General features: G+C 39.0%; 1 protein-coding gene and 1 long non-coding RNA gene across 3 annotated transcripts in view; one reads left to right on the forward strand and one right to left on the reverse strand.

Moving 5' to 3' along the window:
• The window catches only part of Kcnip4 (potassium voltage-gated channel interacting protein 4), an 896,578-nt gene that overhangs the window by 358,844 nt on the left and 515,681 nt on the right, over positions 1 to 22,053 (forward strand). The window lies entirely within an intron of this gene.
• LOC138820820 (uncharacterized) lies at positions 1,656 to 21,161 on the reverse strand. Its single transcript, XR_011369992.1, has 3 exons — positions 20,724 to 21,161; positions 18,981 to 19,058; positions 1,656 to 1,750 (listed from the first exon to the last, which is right to left on the reverse strand). It is a non-coding gene; the product is annotated as an uncharacterized lncRNA (long non-coding RNA).

A 22,053-nucleotide genomic window follows, 5' to 3' on the forward strand; every position in this document is an offset into this window, starting at 1 on the left:
GGATCATACAATCCTTTCAATACTCAGTAAAATGAAGATGTAAGATAATAGTGTGCTACCCATAAGTGGAATTGCAGATCAGTATTCACGAAACACTCCAATGTAATTTCTGTTGAACATGATAGCTTTTGATAACCAGAGAGGGAACACTAAGTTTCTTATCACTGCAGCCATAAAAGGTTTTATTTTTTAGCTTTTGGAATAAAACAACCTGCCACAATTGCACCTTCTTAATCAGCTTGAAGGACTTTAATTTAGTGTGATGGGGAGCTGTATTTGCTTGGTTTGAAATTCTTTGGTCAAAAACCTTCAGTGGTTGGGTCCTGTCTTTTCCTTTGGTCTATTTGTTTCAAGCATATGTAGTACATGCCTGTGAATTGCAGGCATGGTGGGGCTGATGATAAGAAGGAATTAAGTTATAGTCCTTGTCCCTGGGGACTCACTCTCTGACTCAGAAACACGTAAAGCAAATAATGATGGCATCTGATGCCATCTGTAAGGAATATTCTATTGAGAAAGCTAGAGGGCTTCCTATCTCAGAAGGCCTGTTTGAGAAATTGTTCCTGTTGTCTTGTGAATATCATGACCCAGTACAAACTTAGCCAAATGTTCTTTGTTTTCTTTTGTGAAGGTCTTTGTTCCTGCTTTCTAGAATCTGCTCACCTACATAGATTAATTAGCCCACTGCTAATTTTAGTGGGTTTTGTGTGTATTATCTTCTCTTTTCTACATGACTGGTATACATTGGTACTCTGTTACTATTATAATGCTAACATAATCAAATAATGAAGCAAATCTTAACTGATGCCACTTCCTTTTCCATTCTTTATGTACACATGTGTTAATATAGGGCTTGTTCATGTTACCATTTCCATATCCATTGGTTTTGCCTCTTTTATTTATTATGTGTGGGATGATCTCTCTTTTTTCCCTCCAAAAAGCTTCATCGGTTACAAGAAAATCCATTAGGCATTAGATTGTAGCTTGAAAAGTGAAATGGTCATTCTGATGTTGTTTTGCATAATTATTAGGATTTATCTGGGCACTGGTGGCCCATGCCTGTCTGTACTCCAGGCTGTTCAGGAGGCTGAGATCTGAGGATCACAAATTGAAGCTAGCCTGGGCAGAAAAGTCCATCAGATACTTATTTCCAATTAACCACCAAAAAGTTGAAAGTGGAGCAGTGGCTAAGATGGTAGAGCATTCACCTTGGGCACAAAAGCTCAGGGACAGTGTCCAGGCCATGAGTTCAAGCCCCAGGGCCAGCACATAAACAAAGAAAAAAAAAGAATCACATTAAGTAAATGGAGGATGGAAAGAAGAAGTGTTTTTCTTATTGTGAGAGTGTGAGACAGTGGATAAGCAAATGGAACAGGCTAGAATGGTCTATGTGGTAATGGATTAGAGTAAGATGTTTAAGTGTGAGCCCTAATTATACGTAGAAATGTCTATGAATATGCATGTGAATTAGCATGCACTCATAGATTCTCTTGTTCTTTCAGGTCTTAGGAGAAAGAATACCCAGGAGTACGTGACATATGTAGTATCCACATTTAGATTTCGAATACTGTTATTCATTAAAACAAACCAAAGCTTCATTGAGAAAGAGTTGATTTCAAGACAGGTGAAACACAGTATTTCTCAAAATAGTCACTGTAGCAAAAATAAGGAAAGCTTGAAAACTTGTCCCAACTCAGAGGAGCATAAAAAGACGATAACTAAATCTGATGTACTATCCGGAAAAAGGATCCTGGAAAAGAAAAAAATGATTTAGAAACCACATAAAGAAATCTGAAAAAAAGAATTAACTGTGTACACACACACACACACACACACACACACACACACACACACACACACACACACACACACACACACGAACAAAGTGCCATAGTGATTTAAGATACCAATATGGAGAAAAATTGAATAGTTATTATGAAGATACTCTGTACTTCCCTTACACTGTTATATACGTATAAAGCTGTCCAAAAATGTTAAGAATAATTCTAAAATAAGGACTAGAAAAATCACAAAATAGGAAGAAAGAAAATTTTTGAGAGAATTTATAGAATGCAAGTTTAGCTGAAAGAAGTGGGAAGGAGGATTTCAAGCAGAGAAAGACAACACATGAGAAAAGGAAAACTCCTCTTTTTATTTTTTTCCTAACCATTTCTAACATTCAGTCAATAAATTGGTTAGAGCTGGAATGACACCAAACATAAAAGTAAGCAAATCTCAGATTTCCACTGCTGGCTCTTGGAGATGAATCCTTCCCTTTCCTTTGATCTCCAGAGATAAAAACCTGACACTACCTAAAATGCATTACTTATTTCTTATCTCCTGTGTTCAATATGTCTCTCATATTTATTAGAGACAGACATTTATTTAGAATCAGACAATCACCTCACTGTTCAAGAAGACTCTGGCCACGTTACAGATTCTGAACATTTGGCATAATTTAGAATCATTGAATGGTGATAAATAGATGAAGCATTTGCACTTAATTATGTCAGAAGTTTGTTTGAAGTTATGGAATTAGTCTATATTCTAATGGAAGTCTGAGGCAGCCTTCTTAGGCAGTAAGGCCTGTGGATCCCACCCAGGGCATTGGGAGAAAAGGAATAATTCACTAGAATAAAGAGAAAGAGACGTGGAGATCAGGTCCTTCCACCACAATAACTTCTCGTAGATTCTTAGGAATGATTTAAACAACAAAGAAGGCAAAATAACTGAAAGGGGTGGGTGGGGGTCAAGGGGAAATGAAGAGGGGAAGAGGGGAGAATACAGTCAAGATTCCAACGTATATCCTGCAAAATTAAGAGTGAGGGAAAGGATGAATGAGGGAAGGATGGGTGGGAGGGGCGGAATGTTGAATAGGAAGACATTGATCAAAATGTATTGTATTAAATGATAACTCCTTTTTACGATTACTTAAAGATAATAAAAGTAAAGACACTAAAATCTTAAACAGAGAGAGAACATTTGTTCTTCTGTTTCCCAGAAGCTTAGCTTGGACACAGGGCTGAGAGAACATTTTGAACAAACTGTACAGAAAATGGAGGATGCAATTTCTGGCATTTCTTTTTAATTCATAAACTATTTTTTTTCTAAGCTTCCAGAAAAAAAAGAGGATGCAAATCAAATGCCTGGCCTGACCCAGCTATGAAAGGCTCTGGCCAACTTTCTCACAGGGAAACTTTGCAGAGAACTAACTGAGGGCTGGAAATAGCCTTACAGAGACTTTTCTTGTTTGATCCTTTATCACTCTTCAGTTAAGTGGGCTTTCTAAGATGGCAGTGCTGGCTGGTTTGGTATGGTATAGATTCTAGGAGAAAAGAGGCTGAAAGTAGTAAAAGCCAGACAAGGACTGTGACAAACACCTCTGAGGATTATGTTAAACATCGGAAACATGAAGTGTGCACCTGGCGTATCATAGCTGTTGACAAAGAGCACCCCGTTCTCCAGGGGCCAGAGGAAGTGGCTTTGTACAGGGTGACTTGAAGCCAAGATTGAAGTGATGAGTAGCAGCTTGAAGTTCTTCAGAAGTAGGAAGGATATTCTGGGCTGGAAAAACAAAAAAAGAAAAATCTTCCCAAGTCTGAAAGTGACAGACGATTTTAAAGAATTGACAATGAGACCTTGCTGCGTAGTATAACTTTGAGTGGCAAAATATTTCTTGCATGTAGAGCTCATAGAGAATGGAGGGCTGGAGTAGCAGAGGCCAAAGGAGGTACATTTAGAGACAGACAATTGCCATGCTATTAAAGAGGACTCTAGCCATGTGATGGGATTCTGAACAGTTGGCAATGAGGAATAATTGAAAGGTGATAAATAGCATAAGCATTTGCATTTAATAATTATTTTTTAAAAACAAAGTGAGATGATTTCATTACTTGCAAACACGTTCATTTGCACTGCCATAAAACTTAATGTTGCAGAATGTATCTACAATGTTTACTTGTAGGAGCTGATGAGAGTTTGTGCTTAATGTAAAGGTTTTTTTTTAATAGCTAAGAACTGCCTCCGTGCTAATTAATGTGTGATGACACAACTATAAAAACATTCCATTCTTCCATGCCTTCCAGTAAATGTTTCACAATATCACCAAAGGAGAACAAAGAAAATCAATATTGTGCCAAGGGACACACCATAGACTAGCGCTTCAGGCAGTAGAATTATTCAACATTATGTTTATTAAATACTTACTATGTAGAGTAGAGCTCTTATGCCAAGGACTTTTCATGTAAAAAAGAATAGGAAGAGTGTGCTAAGGAGGTGTGTGAAGGAATTTCTGTAGCAGCTGGAGCATACTGTGTACAGGCTTAAGAGCTCTACAATGCTGCTGAGTTCAGTTGGTATACTTTTGTCTATGGTACTATACAGAGAGACTGGCTCCTTTTAGTGAGGATGGTAAAAAAAATAGACTGTGGCATTCAATAAAATTCAGTCTTCATCCCTAGGTTTGATATTTTCATCAAGACCTAGAGAACATCATAAAGTGAACTCATTACATTTACTTAGGGTACTAAACTTACAGTGTCAGGCAAAATCTTGAGAAATAGCTTGGCCATGAATCAGTGCCCTATTGAGTCACTCAGAGCTTAGTAAAGGAGTGTGTGTGTGTGTGTGTGTGTGTGTGTGTGTGTGTGTGTGTGTGTATGACATTAAAACAGAAACCTAAATAGACAAAGGGAAGAATAATTGGCTTTGGGGCTATGGTCAAAGTAAGTGGTGGAACTCTAATTCATTGTAATCCAATCAGAGATCAGACCTGTTAACACTAAACTTTTAGACACTGAATCGATTTTAAAATGTGATTTTAGAGGCATTCTTGAAGCAGGGAACTATGGGTGATAACCACACTAAGGAGCCTTTCCGCAAGTCCCTGAACTTCTCTGTTGCAGTCTCAGGCCTCGGGGTAGTTCCCAGCACAAAGTCTTGCTGGAATTCGATAGGAAAAAAGAGCAAACAAGGAGGGAAGAGTAGGAAAAAAGAGAAAAGGCTTGGAGTACCAAGGAGAGAGTGCTATGCGATCTACAGGCAGGGAGAAGAGCTCATAGTTGTTTACAAGACTGTCTGGTTAGTCTACAAGGAAAGATGCTAGAATCTAGTGGAGGAACCCGTGAGTATCAGTGTCAGAAGCTGAGCCACCAATTCAAGCTGGACCTTCAAGTGTCTGGGTTCTAGTATGTACACACACACAAAGGCACGTATACATCTATATTTCAGAGCATTGATATTCAACACTGGGATTGTGTTAGTCTGGGCTGCCATAACAATAAATACTCTTCAACTTGTTAGTTGAAGAGATCAAGAAACAAATACTGTTTTCCCACAGATGTGAAAGCTGGAAGATTAAAGATCTCACTGCCCAGTGAAGGCCTCTTCTGAATTTGCAGTCTGTGGCTTTCTCACTATGGTCTCATAGAGGAGGGAATCTGAGAAAGGGAGTGAATGAGGAAGGAAGGGAAGGAAGGAAGGGAGGGAGAGAGAACAGGAAAGAGCAAGAGAATTTTTATGAAGTCACAGTCCTGTTGGATTAGAACTTCAGTTTTTTAAAGATAAATTATGCTTAATTACTTTCTGCAGTCTTGTTTCCAAATACAGTCATATTGGGAGATGGGCTTCAGGCTATGAATTTGGGTACAGAAACTTTAGTTCACAGCAGGGACAAATTCTACTTTTAGCAAGGTTATGGGAAATCGTATGGATAGATGGATAAATGGGTAGCTGCCTAGATACATATTGCTTTTCTTTTACTTGTATCTCCGTTATATACTGAATATGGTCCCCCCTGGGGTGATGAGAAAACACCTCAAATAAACTTTTATTTATTTTTTCTCCTGGACTAGAGGAATGTATTTAGAAAGTGCCAGATTTGAATCAAATCCTATTACTCTAGGAAACAGAGCCCTCGAACTTCATATGAAAAGCATCAAGAGGTAATTTTTTTTTCTTCTCTAAGGAATGAGTCTGAGAGAAAGCACTACTAGAATAAGAATTTAATAACTGTATTGAGGAAAAAGGTGCATTTCATGATAAAAATGATTTATGCATTTAAAAGTGAGGGTTTGTGGAATTAAAAATTAAATAGCCTAGCTACACCAATCTAGATGTTTAATCTTCTACAACGAGTAAAAGATAGGGAATATAATTTTTACATGTGAAAATCAGAACTCACTGTTGAAATGGAGGGTAATAGTCCTTTAGTTAGAATGTGATTTTCATGAGCCTTTATCAATGCAGCTGCTATCCAGCTGAATTTTCAATGCAAGGACTGTACCAGAGTACAGTTTTGTAAGCCCTGGAACTGAGAACGTGTTTTTTGTCATCCTAAATGTGTCCTTGGAAAGCATTCTGACAATGCTGAAATTAAATATTTGCTCCAGAGATTACTTGGTTATGGAGAAGTTAAATGGTGGATTATTGGTAATGGCAGTAGCTGAAGTACAACTTGATTTGGTGACAAGAGGCAATTGATGGAATGCTGTAAGCCATTATCAATCTCTGCTCATCATCTTCATGGGTAGATATCAGAAGGCATTTCTGGGCTATGGGCTGTGTGTAAATAGGGCCTGAGCCCTACCGTCCCTTCTCATGTATCTTCTGCAAGTCCAGCTTGAACATGCAAGATGAGAAGAAGCATCAAGCTGCATACAAGTTGATTTTGCTTCGGTATGAAGGGCAATTCCAACGCAAGCATATATCAAGAGATAGAGCTCACTTAAATAAAAATACAGGTAGTTCTGGGACTGGCTAAATTTTAGAAGAGGGCCTTGGTTCCCTGTATCCCCCCTCCCAATTCTGTTCTCCTGTGATTAGAAATTTTCCTGGGTATGTTCTTTGTGGCACAGATAGTTTTTACTTATTTTCTCATTTTATTGTAGTTCCCTCTTCCCCTGCTAGTTGGCCCTTCTGATGTCCTGTTTGCTTTTCCTGTTTGTCCAGGGTCTTTCTAGATGAGTGAACTTGATGATTGTCACATCACTAAATCATTACATCATTGTGTAATCAAGTTCCTAGTAGCTTTTCACTCAGGGTCAGATGCCTTGTTTGGAAAATGACCTAACTCTGCCTTTATTTCCCACAGCTCCCCCAAATATTAACTTTGCACCACTATAAAGTATGAACTTAGCTTTCATTGTTTGCTCACGAAAATGATTTATTCCAGGAAAATGCTGTAGGTTGAATTTATGTAAAGCCCCAATGTCTGTTCCTTAAATCTGAGTTTCTGAAAAAAAAATCAGCATAGACATCAGATTCCCTCTTCAAACACCTTTCAAGTACCATCAAAAGAATCTTTTTCTGCATATTCCTAAAGTTTTACAGCCTGTCCAAAAAGGGAGCAATGGCAGGGCCTACTTTGTTTTAGTTACTAGTCATTTGTAAGTGTCTGTAAAGGAGAGACACTGTGGGCCGTACACCTCAGTGTTGACAAGCGTGTTAGACCATATAAAGGATTTTCCCCTTATATTCTGACTAGGAAATATGCGTTACAGAAGGGTGACAGGATGAAACTAGCTTTCTCTCACCACATTTTTGGGGTGAGCACTTCTGGGAAACAAGTCTCCTTTCCCATATGGCTGTAGATTTCAGGGTCCATAGCACAGGATATTGTGCATTTAAACAGGAGGAAACTAAAGGCAAGGAAGGTCCACTCATTTCTTCACCTTATTCTAGACATGACACACTATTTCTTCTTTCCATCCATTAGCAAGAAGTGGAAGAAGTAGTCATGGGGCACTGAGCAGAATGCCTAGGTTGTGGCCCCTGAATCTACAGATGTTGCTACTACCAACTGCTAGAAGAGGGTTCATGAATCTTTGGTGATCCTTAAGATATAGATGCCAAACTGGGCATTAACTCTTTTACATGAACAGAAAGTAAAAGCTTAATAAGTACCAAGTAGAATGCAAGTGACTTGGGAACATGAGGTTTTTATCTGTGCTTTATTTAAAAAAATAATAAAATTAAATTTAACATTACTTTGTTCCCCAAAAGTAGTAGGTGGCCTTCCAGATGTTTTGTTCAGCATTTTTAGGCTCATAAAATCAAGTATGATGAATGTCCTGTCTTCATACCATGAACTCCTCACATTTGAAGTAAAATCTAGGGACTAAAAGAAATCTGATCGGTAGATGGAAAGCTTTCATCTTTCCATCTGTAAAATGGAAATAACCATAATAGCTGTCCCACAACATTGAAAGGAGGTTAATGTAAAAAGTTACTAAAAAGTCCTTCCTTGCTTTACAGGAACTTAAGAGGACTAAGTATTTACACTCTCATTCTGTCTTTTATTACTAATAGGAACTGTCTAATAGTGACTAGCATCTACAAACACTGGCAGACCTGTTGTATTTGTCAAAAGGCAAATTTATAGAAACAATGTAGCTCTGTTTACAGGATCTAAACTTCTAGAATTGGAACATGGAGGAAAAATCCAATAATTTGCCTTTTATTCTTTTCTAATGCCCCCTACCTCTTTTTAAAATTATATTTTTATTATCTTTAAGTAATTTGAAAGGGATTTCATTCAAAAAATTGGTTCCTAAGTACAAGGTCTCTTGAGTGATGTTACCTCTTTTAATCCCATCCCTCCCAAACCCAATCTCTTTTCTCAGTCTTCCTAGTTTTGTAAGATGTTCATTGAATATTATGATCCAACTTCTTTCACCGCCTGGTCAGGTTTCCTCCATCCAATGTTAGGAATGGAGTGTACCGGGACTGTTTTTAATGGATGCTTTGTTTTCCTTATTCTTTAGTGGCTCCATGAATAAATGAACAAAGAGAGTCAGAATTACTGTACATTTCTCCAACATTCTCTAGCAGAAGGGAAACAATGTTACTAGATGAAAGGTAAATTTCCTTTAATTCTTTCAAACAGGACTTTGCAAACATTTCTGATTGTGTTACCTGGACTCTATGCTAATCAAATGAGAAGATTGATCCTAATCTTGTTGTCAGGTTTGAACCTGCATGTGAATCTCCTCCAAAGCATGGTAAAGCATGTTGGGGTCCCATCTTTGGATACTCTTGAATTGTAAGTCTCAGGGTAGGAGAATGCTGAGAACTTACATTTGTAATAATTCCCAGGTGAAGCTAAAGAGCCATGGGATGCCAGGATGCTTGTCCAAATCAGTCCCTGAGGTGCATTCAAAATTAAAATTATGTGTCCTACTGGTTATAGGCGTCCAGAGGAGACTCTTATTATTAACACCTGGCCCTTGAATCTGGAATTTGGCCACAAATGCTCTTGGCTACTGCTTTCCTGTGGCTTTTCAGTGTCTCACCGCAGGATCTGTTAACCTGTAATTGCCCTCAGCATCTCCCTCTGGTCTTTTACTATTTGGTCTTCTCCTTTATCCCTTACATGCTCCATCTCTCCTGCTAGCTCTCTAGCTGGGACTTGGAAGGTGATCTGGCCAAAGCATTGAGAAGCGTGAGTGGAGCAGTATATATCACATTTGCTTTTTGTTTCTGCACTTGGCTCAACTGTAACACCCTGTAGGACTAGGCAGAATTAGCCATCTTTCCTCCAATTCTATTGTCTCTTCAGTAAAATACAGAATAACATGATTTGTGTTTTACTATGAACAAGTTAAGGAACTTAGCCCAATGAAAGAACTCCATAGTTACCTTGTATTGCATTTTTCTTTCTGGCCCCCTCTTTCCTTGTGTTTCTTTCTTTCTTTCTTTCTTTCTTTCTTTCTTTCTTTCTTTCTTTCTTTCTTTCTTTCTTTCTTTCTTTCTTTCTTTCTTTGTTTCTTTGTTTGTTTGTTTGTTTGTTTGTTTGTTTCTTTCTTTCTTTCTTTCTTTCTTTCTTTCTTTCTTTCTTTCTTTCTTTCTTTCTTTCTTTCATTCTTTCTTTCATTTCTTCTTTCTGTGCTCTCCATTCTGTCCCCAGTATTAAGGACTAGAGCTCAACCTTCTCCATTCTTATGCCTAAACAACCATTTCTCAGCCTACTTTTGTTTTGTTTTTAATTTGTTGGTCATGGGGCTTGAACTCTTGTTCTGGACTCTGTCCCTCAGCAATTCAGCTCAAGGCTAGCGCTCTACCATTTGTGCCACAGCGCCACTTCCGGTTTTCTGATGGTTTATTGGAGGTAAGGGTCTCATGGACTTTCCTGCCCAAGCTGGCTTTGAACTGTGGTCCTCAGATCTCAGCCTCCTGAATAGCTAGGTTTACAGGCGTGAGCCACTGGTACCCGGCTTTCTCAGCCTATTTTTATAGATAGCTTCCTTCCTTTGCAGAAATGGTACTGAAGTCCTAGGTTCTAAGATTCATAAACTCTCCCTCTTTGCAGGATATATTATTCAAGTGGGCTTAGGGAGTCATACACTTCACTTTCTCAGCCTTGGTTTTATGCACTACTTCTGGGCTAACATTCTCAGTATTATGACAATGTCTTCTACATTTTTTATTGTATAATGTATTTCTGCCATAATCATGACACTCTTAACATAAAGAATGAATCTCACAATTGACTGATTTCACAAATCTTTACTCTGGCACTACGAAGCCAGGTTATATAATCAGAGGTGAACAATGTGGCCCTTGTCAGTAACAGGAGTGTGAAGGATAAAATCATCCACTCCCTTCTTCTGGTCCCATTCTGTATCAGGCTTGTTCCTTAGAGACATTAAATTCCAGAAGACTTGATTGGCCACAGTCTACTGGGACAGGAAGTGAATGAACCCAATTATCTGTAGGGTCTCAAGGATCCTGGTATAGGTATGGACCCTTTTCTGCTTATAAAATTTCACTGTAAAACTACATTTATGCCAGGGGCAACTTCATAGATGACTGGTTGTCTCTTTATTGCTTCAAATCCTGATCCAGTCATTGACCTAGCCCAGTTACATTCATGTCAACCTGTTCTGCGCTTATATAAACATACATTGCCCAGGCATAGCCCTATCTTTAAATGAGACTCAATCTCAATTACACAAAATCCTGCTGCTAAGTAGAGCTGGGGCTGCTAGGCTCTTCTTCAACTGTAGAGGGCAGTAAGGAGCTGTCTCTAAAAAACTCATTAACAAGAAAGAAAAAAAAACTGCCAAGTTTTCCTACAAAGCATTCTCACTGAAAGGAAAGGGTTATATTTTTAAAAAGTCATTTGTAATACCTTCTTGGGGAAAAATATCTCCTATTATATCTCATGTGTAAGGACATTTTCCCCTGTGTGGGGAAAATTACCCTAAACAGATTTTTAACTTGTGAATAAATCTGGAAGTAACTTTAGAAGGAAATGACTGGCTATAGTAACACAATTTGGATTTTATATGAGAGTTGTGTCTATTGTATCCTGTGTTCAAAAATTCATGGTTAGAATAGAAAAACCCTTTTGGAGATTTGTCCCTCTTGTTACAAGTAGACAGATGAGGTATTCTGGAGTGAGTTTGCCTGTACGCAATTTCCAATTTGAAAAGTAACAAAAACTTGTTTCACCTTAAAAACTTAAAAACACAAGAACAAATAATGGAACAGAACTTCTCTCCACAGATAGGCACTTTCCCCATGGTTTTGTTTTTAAAGCCAATGAAGCTCAGAGCTTGTGAGTGAGTTCATTATTACACTCTAAACTTCCAAGTTCTCATTAAAGGTGACAATAAGAATTGATCATCTCTCATGGAACTATGGCTCACTTAGAGTGCTAGAACACTAGCCTTGAGCTCAGGGAGAGTTCAAGCCCTGAGTGTACCCCCAAGGATCAGCACCAAGAAAAAAATAGTTTTAGAATCAAGAGATAGGCAATCATGTTCTTTAAAAGTGAGGTCATTGGTAGTGATGACGTCAATCCTGCAAGCATTAGATAGACCTGCTCGTTATCTACTGACCAGGACTCAGACTGTAAGGCAGGATGGAGGTGGGCTTTTTGCAAAGATCCACTATGTTCTAAAGTGCTTTCCTCTTCTAGATATTACATGATGGCCCCATTTGTAGAAGCTATCTAGGGCATTTCAGTAGCTGGGATGGATTTCCAGGACACCACGGAAGCAATGCTTCATACCCTTGTAATAAAATATGTGGAAAATGATTTGGAAAATGGACCCTCTTTGTTTTTATTACTTAGTTTTGCTTATTTGTATCTATGAACTGTACAAAAGGATTTCATTGTGTGGCCGTACATGCTTATAGCATAGTCGGATCAAAGTTATCTTTCTATTCCTTGCTTTCCTCTCTTACCTTCCAACTTCCTCTCAATCTGAATTCAACACCTTTTTGTGACACAGGTCATCGCTGTGATAATTAATTATCATGGGTCTGGCCGTGAAGCTATTCGTTAATGCATGGTATTTGTTGGTAAAATGCCAGAGAGCAGATCATTAATTATCACAACTCATTTCGGGGGGGGAAAAACAAGCCTATCAGAGTGAAATTAATGATCAATTTACCATCTGTCCTAGATTATAGGACTGTCTGGTTTGGTCTTGAGTCAGTGAAATTTCCCTGAAATGTCTTGATATTCAGTTAGATGAAGCCATTGTAAACAAATAAAACTTGCCTTACTCTCAGAATTGTAAAACCTAACAACACATACAAATATAAATACTGAAAAGAAGTTTGGAGTTCAATGCTTATTGTTCATTATTTGGATCTGTGTTGTGTTAGAGATGGTGATTTTAATAGCTTGACTAGATAAAGAAAGGAGGAACAGAACTAGGCAAGAAAGATCTGAAGAACAATAATCCTGACTTCAAGGGACAGTGGACAGTCTATATAAAGGAACTTAGTATACCCTGAGTGTTATAGGGACAGAATGATCATGATCTACAGAACTATGGAGGCAAGCAGTCAATTCACTCACAGCAAGATTCCAACCACTATTAGGTCTGAGGCCACCACACCTCATCCATCCTTGTCACAAAGAATGCCATGCCTGTCATCTAAGATCCTGATAAAGAACAAGGGAAGCAAGTTGGGTTTCAGAATTACTCTTAACTTCTAACTGAAACCTTGGCTACAAGTTCAAATGTAGATTGAGAAGCCCAGAATTTTCCTGTGTATGTTGTAAGTTAGCACTTTTAGAGAGCTCCTATTATGGCTATTCAACTTACGATATTGACATGCAAGGTAAGAAGGTGCCTAACAAGACAAGAGTTAAATTGTAATGTATCTTCTAAGCTTCAGAGGCTCAGATCTGCTCAGATCTGTCTATGTGTATCCAGAGACATTGCTACATTAATTAAGATAATGAGATAAAGCTAGGAGGCAAGGTGGATAGTTGTGAAGTCCCCAAGATACAGGTCATTACAACAAAGAGATGAGCATGTAGACCTGGGAATTGGATCATAAAATGTCTCTAGACCAGGTCAAAAATTCATTAAGATAGAGAGAGAACTGTGTGGTGGACCTTGGAGAAGAAAGGCATTCCTCCTCCAGTTTTGTTCTAGAAGGTAGTTTAGGTATCTGCTGAGTATGATAGACAATTTTTATTCTCAACTGCCATTGGTGGAAATGGCTATCAGAGTTTGAATTTTAGATTCTAAGTAATTCGATTATGAGACCTACTGTGTGCATTCTTACTGCATGACACACTGTAGGAATTCAATGCCATGCTCATGAGCGATTTGCTCTTCTAAACAGTGGAGAGCAGGGATACTCGTCTTCCATGTCTATCGAAGGGCAGCTACACTCAAAGCAGAGTGAAGGCCAAGCAGTCTGCCCCTGTGCCACTGACCTGCTTACAACCCAGTGCAGCTGAATTTTCAGAGCTCTTAAGAAAGGGTATTTTACTATTTCAGAAAAGTATTTGACAGAGAAATTCCCAATAGCCACTTTCTATCTCCCTGATGATAGAAGTTTATTTCTTGCAGTATTTACACAAGGAACAAAGATGAGAAAGACAGAGGCCTATATGCTACATGTCTATTAAAAAGCAACAAGTGGGGAAACATTCACAGAGCCTGCTCAAAGCTCTGAGTTCAGTCTTCAGTACTGTAAACAAATACATAATTTACAATAAGCCAGATTCACTGGTTCACCCTTGTCATCCCAGCTACTTAAGAGGCTGAAATCAGGAGGAAGAATCTGGGGACACTTCATAGATCCATTAACCTTTGAGCTGAATTTTCAAGGACAATTTGAATATCCTAGGTGTATGACAGAAGGGAGGTAAATCAAGCAGATGGACAGCCTGACAAAAGGACACAACAGGAGAGTGAGTTGACTCAGCTGACAGAGATTGAGATTGGGAAAATGTCAGCAAAGTAATCAGAAACAAAAATCGTGGTTGAATCTCAGTGTCTTCCCTCTATTTGATATTTGTCCCCTTTTCTTTCAAGTCTGTTTTAAGGAAGTGCTTCTCAAATTACACTATAATGACCAGCTTTTAAAATGCCATTCCTAGCCCATCATGAACTCATATTTTTATAAAACCCATTAAAGTTGAATTACTAGAAAAATGAAATGAGAACATAAAACACATCAGCCAGATTCTATCATTCCTGGCAGCAGTGTCAAATGGCTACAACACTTGTGAGTGTTGACTCCATTTCTGTATAACTTCAATTCTGATTACCAAAAAACAAAACAAAACAGAAACACCTTTGTGAACTTGTGCTGATTCACAACCAAAATTATGAGTAGCAGAGACAAGATCTAAAGAACACAACCAAAGAAATGCTCTGACCACCTAGAGGTCAAATGTATAAGGCATAGACTGGATATTTTCCCTGCTTTAATCTGGGCTAGAGGATATATAAATTGTTTGATAATTGAAGACCATTAAGAAATCTAATAGAAAAACAAGCTATAATCTAGAATATGATGGTATTTGGAGGCAAAAACATGGGGCAGTATTTAGATGAGCTCATGAAGGTAGGATTTCTGTAATAGGATTAGTGTGCTTGAAAGAAGAGGATGAGGATCACTGGTTTCTCTTTTTCCTACCAGGAAAGGGACAAGCAACCCATCCCAAAGAACTACATCAACCAGTATCTTAATTTTACTTTCGAGTATCCAAAACTGTGAGGTACCCATTCCTGCCATTTAAATTACCCAGTGTCAGTCATTTTCATTTTTCTTTTCACGATGTGCCTGAAATGGAGACCAACTTATGTTAGGTTAGGAGTCATGCAGGTTGTGGCTATTGCTATTGAGAAAGTTCACAGAGAAATGATGACCTTCAGGGGGAAAACGAAGGAGAGCAAATGATGCAGGGGTGCGGTGGGGGAGTGACATGGTGGTCAGTGATGAATCTGGGCAGGAGTTAGCTGTGTGGCTCAGAAGTTAGATGTGTGGTGCAGGGCAAGGGAAGTCAGTAATGATACCAAGGTGCGGGACCACCGCAATTAGAAGGCTTCACCCATAGAGTTATGGGAGAGTACTGCTGAGAGTAAATTGAGGACTGGGGCTTGTCAATTCCAGGAGATTGTCGGCCCCGGTGGTCTGACATGCCTAATAGATGCTCAGGTAGAGATGTTCATCAGGCTGTTTGGAAATGTGAATGTGAGGGGAAAAGGAGGGGTGTCAGGTAGAGATACGATTTTTGAAGTTGTCAGCATTATATGACATTCACCGACCTGTGTCTGGATAAAACCAGCAAGGTGAACATGGAGAGAAGACTAGAGTCCAATGCACAAAATAATGCCTTGGAAACACTTAGAGGAGTGAGGACCAACAGCTGGGAAAGAAGTTAGAATATCATTAAGTTTGATGTCAATGAAACCCAATTAATAAGGGACCTCCCAGGGGATGAGATATTTAGTCCTGCCAAATGCTGCTGCTGAGCAGGTAAGATTAGAACTGAGGAGCACACAGAGCCTTTAGCAAATTAAATAGACTTGGGGGATTTAGAACGAACACCTTTTGTGACTATGCAAGTTAGAGCCTGAATGAAGCATAGGCATTAAAGACAGACCCTAGAGAAACTCTTTCAAGAAGCATTAGGCAGGAGTTGGAGGAGACATGAAAATTGAGTATTTGATGATGATGATGATGATGATGATGATGATGATGATGATGATGATGATGATGATGATGATAGGAAAGGAGGAGATTGTTCATTTGTTGAAACCAAAGTGATGATATGAGGTAAGTAGGGTGGAGTAACTGGAGTAAGGTCTTGGAGCACATGGTGGGAATGTAGGCATGGTCTTTGGCACGAAGGCTAAGGGATATACTCAGGGGCACTGTGATGCGGAGGATGGAGTCTTAGATACAGGTTACAGGAATGCAGTCTTCGACCCAACACGGGTCATGGAGTAAGTGGGGTCTTGGGCTCAGGAAGAATGCTGAATCTTTCATAGGAGAAGTTTCACATGATATGTTAACAGAAACTAGAGAGCTTAATTGCTGGTTCAGGAGTGATTGATATTCATGGGATTTCTCTTCAGATTGCTTCTAGATTCTCAACAGATTCAAAGCTGAGTTGCTGGCACAGATACAGGAGCTGTAGATGAGTGATGACATGAAGCATTGTCTCGGAAAAGTGCTCTAGGTGTGGCCCAATGGCAGAGCTAACCCAAACTCTTTGAAGTTAGTGATCTTGAACTAAGTGCGAGGCTTACCTGTGTGGTTTTGTGATTTAAGTGCTTCATCCCTTTCTATTGAATTCTCTTGGGAACTGTTTAAAATACCTTGTAAAGTGTTTGCCTGGTGGAATATTTTAGCAAGGCTCTATGTTGGTGAAATTTATATCATAAGAATATCATCATGGGCAGGAGCATGCAGTTCATGCTACTCAGGTAGGTGAGATCTGAGGATCATAGTCTGAATCCAACCCAGGCAAGAAAGGCTGTGAGACTCTTATCTCCAAGTACTAAGAAAAATCCAGAAGTGGCACTGTGGCTTACATGCTAGAGTATTAGCCTTGAGCAAAAGAATCTCAGGGACAGCACCCAGGCCCCAAGTTCAAGCCCCAGGATTGGCACATACACAAACAAAGAATATTACCTGGTATCATCATATAGGGTGAGGGTTACAGGGATTAACATTGAAGGCATTTCATTAGCTTATTTGGTGATAGGCTACTGACCCAGTCATGTAAAATCAATGAACATAAATAGAAATTCTTTTGTTATTGTGTGTGTCTATATGGGGTTAGGAGAATACCATGTTTGGCAATGTATTCCCTTTTCCATAGGGAAATGAAGCAGTATATCCCTCTATATCCTCTGGCGTTGGCAGTTGCTTTGGAGATCAACCCAGTTTTGTGACAACCATATGCCAACCCTGCATACCTACCTTGTTCCATCTGCCATACTTAATCTCTAGAGGAGACAGGTCTACAGGACTTAAGGCTGCTAGCCAAATAGTGGGATTTTCATTTGCATGAGTGAACTCATCTTGCATAGTTTTCTCCTACTTTCTCATTAAGATGAAGTCATTTCTGATTGATGTATATAGTTTGTATGGAGTTTGAAATTCAATAGGTAAGGTATTGAGAGTATATGTTAGTAAAGGGTTTTCTGAAAATATCACCAATTATGAAATAGAGATTTGATTTTTCATCTCTGTTTAGAAAAATTTTGAAAACCATAGCTGGCATGTTAAAAGCATTCAACCTGGCAGGAAAGTAAAGAGAAAAGGCCAGCAAGCTGCCAACAAAGGATTAAAAGAGACCATGGAATTCAGCCCAGAGCTCTGTCAGGCTGCTGGGGACAGCCCAGGAGAGGAAGCAGCGGCTGACATGTGAAGGTAAGCTAAGGCCTGATTCATTCAAAGAGAAATGAAGATGGATTGTAGCAAAGAGAGAAAGCTAGACTCCTCTAAATGAAAGACTTTCTTTATATAGCAGAATTGGTAAACTGGAAGGAGAGCAGAACTGGGAAAGTTAGGCGCAATGATCTTTTATTTTTTTCATATAATCAAAATGTGTATGCAATGAGGTCACAAAAGACACTCAGACTCAGAATTTGATTTGCAAGTTTTCATCAAGAATGTAGAAGAACCTTAAGAGAGTCTGGGGTGATCTAAGAAGGACATAAGAAGAGGGGTCATTGAGTTATTTAACAGTCCATCTTGTGATCTTTGGGAACCTACAAAATCATGAATAGTACCATTGCCTATCATTTGTACCATTAGTGAATTAAATATATCCTTTCAATGAAACATCTTCTCGTGCTACATAAACATCATGAGAACTACTTAGCAAAGACCAAGAGACATGATTGGCACTTCAGAGAGTGGATCAGGCCAGCGGACCCCACAAAGCAAGGGTTTACTGAGCAAAACTAGCTTTTCTTGGAAATTGGCCCAAACGTATCCTATGGGCATTGCAAAAATGAAAGTAGCAAATCTAAAAATTGCCCTAGCTCCAAAACCTACCGAACTTTCTTTCAAGTGTCTGGATTTATGAAATTAGAGTACAAATAAGATATCCCAAATTTATGAAATTATAGGTAAAATATCCTTTCAGCCAAAAGTTCAGGGAAACTTCAATAGTGAAAATTATTATTTTATATGATATTCAGTTGCCTGAACCCTGACATAGATAATAAGTGCTTTCTAAACTATGTTTATTTTATATTGATACTTAACACTTGAATGTGTTACAGGTATTGTGTGAGAAGTATTTTGTATCTGTATATCAGAGACAATATTGCTATTACAAGAATTAATCTGAAAGAATGATTGGATTAAAATAACTATAAAGTAAATGCATAGGTAGGTAGATCTATATGATAAAATCAGATCAATGTACATGATAGAATTGCATTCAGCATAACAAAGACTCGTTGCTTAGATATAATGAGATGACATACCATTATTCAGACTCACTCAGAATAGCAGGATACATTAGTGAATCCTGTTCCAATGGCATGGATGCATTTGGCCAGATGGAAAGCAGGAAGACTTTCTAGGCAGATTCATCTTGATTCAAATGCTGGCTCTGCTCCTTTCTCTTTATGCATGGGTTTGGGAAAACTACCTAATGTCCCTTGCCTGACTGGGATGTTCTGTTTGAGAATAATACTATGTAAAGTGCTTAGCAAGTACTTTGCTCACTAAAAGCACAGAAGAAATTTCCTCACCATTATTGCTGATGTAAAGGCAGGGTCAGTTTCTTCTCTATGAGTTCATCAACAAATTATGAGGCCTTTGAAAGTCTGCTGAAGTGATACAAGGTAAAGAAAACAGGAAGCCGAATTAAAAGAGTTGTATTGAATCTGCAGCATCCAAGATTTCCCCTTACCAAAGGCCCAACTTTCATCACTCATTTGCTCTCTCTGAAGCCTATATGAACTTTCTCAGCTGTTACAAGTATTTAATTGAACTTAAGGGAATGATAGTATAAATATATAGAAATGATAAATATATAGACTATATTGAAACATATAAAATTTTCTATATAAATATTTCTCTATATAAATATATAGAAAATGATAACATAAATATATAGTAAATAATTTTTGTTAGACATATTACATACTTGTGATCATACTTGTGATCCTATATGTATAAAGAGAGAGCATGAAATGGGAAGAGGAGAAAGGAAAAGAAGGTAAGGATTCGGGAAGAAACAGTTTGTACAGAAAAATCATGACTCAATTTCTACTATTAAAATCTAAGAAAACTTGGTCTGTCTGTGTGTCTATCCATCTATCTACCTACCTAGCTGGCTAGTGCCTACTTACCTATGTATCTATCAGTTAGCTGCCTAGAGTAATATTTGATTAATGTCAATCTCCTTTTAGTTTTCTATCATAACTAAGCTGTGACTTAATACATCACAGTTGATTTGAATGGAGTTTGGATCTTGGGCATTAGGAAAAATAAAGTGAAAGAAAAGTGAGTTTCCTAACATGAAAACAAACCCTTAAATATGTATTTTAATGTTTTCGTTTCTTTCATGCATGTGTTTCTAACGCATTTATAAGATTATTTCTTTGTTGCTTTGTATGTCCCTCCCCCACAGTGTAACCCCCGCTTTCACTATATTTGATGTCAGTATAACATGTGGAGGAGATGGGGACAAACAAGTCATTTAAGGACTCAGGTGGATCTGTTGCAACAATGAGAAGTACAAAATGTCATGTCAAAACCAGCTTTACAATGTCGGTGTGGGGGGGGGGGAGGGGGGTATGATTGGGTGGGGGGGAGGGGGGTATGATTGGGTGGGGGGGAGGGGGGAGGCTGGGAAGGGAGGTGAAGGGTAAACAAAGGAGGAGGCTGGAATGCTTGGTAAGAAATGTATGCATTATCCTGCCCATGTAATTGTAACCCCTCTGTACAGTATGTTCTCAAATAAAATAAAATAAAATATAAAAAAAAGAAAAGTGAGTTTCTAGAGTAGTCATAGACACTTTTCAAGAGCGTGCAGTGCACACCCTCTGGGGTCACTGGGTCTCTGTGAGAATACACAGCTGAGCGAGTCCTGGACAGCTCAGGCGTGTGGTGAGGCTGTGACCTTCGGTGCTGTCTTTCCAGCTCCAAGACGGATTGCCCAGCTCTTCTTTGAAATCCCATATCTTTTATTACATTACCTTTTTTAAACTCACACAACCCCCAAATTAATCTGAGATCACTTTAAAATGTGCTACACCCAGAAAATTCTCAACAGAGAAATCGAAAGGAAGCACAGCAATAATTTTAAGACCTGAGACGATCCTGAATGTATGAAATTCTCTATTGCCACTACATGCCTGTGTGAGACAGGATTTGCTATGGTTGAGCTTGCAACATGGATCCTTTTCTAATGCTTCTTAACATTGCATGAGTAAAGACAGTAAATTAAGAAGGATTATCTACTTACCCCGTTTGCAAAATTGACTTACCCCTGTTACAGAAAGCAGTGAGGGTATCTTGGCATGGGAAGCATTTTATCCTGAAGTCAGTGCGATGGATCAGGGATTCGATCAGGCCATGTCTCCAGGGAATTACACCATCCCTTAATGTTAAGAGAACCAGCTAGTGATGCTCTCATGGCCTTCTTTAGCTCTTGCATATGGTTTTGAATCTTGAAAATGAGTTTGAACATTGAATCCCCTCGGTCACCTCCCCAGAGTTTCTGATTTGCTAGGTCTACAGCCAGAACCCTCAAATCTGCTGCTAATAAAGTACCCGCTACCCCAGGTGCGATCTGGTCCGGCAGGATTAGCTGTATCTGCAGCTTTGAGGGAAGCAAAAATCTCAGATCCCATCCAAGACCCACTGAATCAGCACTGGCTTTTTAACATCCTGTTCCAGGCGCCTTGCCTATGACGTTCTCATTCGGTGTCCTAAAAAACCACATTGAGAGCATGCATTCTAGCTTCAGAAGTAGCAGCAATCATGAAGGTTTTTGAGCCATTGTTTATTTCCTGTGCTAATGCAACGTTTTAATACAAACAATCCAGTGTGGAAGTGGAGACTGCCAAAGATAAAAGTCCAAGTTTAGTAACTGGTAAATGAAAAGCCCTACACTTCAAAAGTAGGCAGTCTAACTTTAGAACCTGGGGTGTAAGTCGTCTGACCCTCACATTTCCCTACCAAAGAGAAGGGCTGCTGATGGGGACCTGATGGACAATTTAGGGAAGATGTTCTTTGTCACCAGAAGCCAAAGGCCATAAGCTCACAGCGCTTACTGTACTGATGAGAAGAATGTCAAATTCACTTTCTGGGGTTCTGTAGGGTCCCCAGCCCTCTTCCTTGTGACAGATAGATGATGACCCCTCAGTTCCTGCCACTGTAATAAAGCATAAATGAGTTCCCTGCTCTAGAAGGCTAAAGCAGGTTGACACAAAACAGGGCTCCAGGTTTCCCACTGTGGGAAGAAGAAGGGGTGGATGGTTTGAGAAGCCTAGCTGAGCTCTAGAGAGGAAGTTCAATTATGTTTCCTCTGCATAGTTCGCTCCACCTTGTGCCTCCGTTTCCCCACTTGTCAAATGAGTTCACATAACTCCACTGAGATTGTTAGAGAAATGAAATGAGATGATGTTTGCTAGGTAGCATTCTGCATTATTACTCTCATAAAATGTTCAGTAAATGCTTGGGGGAAAAAGATTTCCTTTTTTTTTTTTTCAGATACAGCAGAATATTTTTGGCTTCCTTCGTATGTGATGATTTCCATGAAGAAACAGGTCCACATGTAGAACACATTCTAGTCTTCATGATGATAATTATAGG

This window comes from Dipodomys merriami, unplaced genomic scaffold (genome assembly GCF_024711535.1).
Source record: "Dipodomys merriami isolate MVZ:Mamm:240054 unplaced genomic scaffold, mDipMer1.0.p SCAF_9, whole genome shotgun sequence".
NCBI classification, from domain to species: Eukaryota; Metazoa; Chordata; class Mammalia; order Rodentia; family Heteromyidae; genus Dipodomys; species Dipodomys merriami.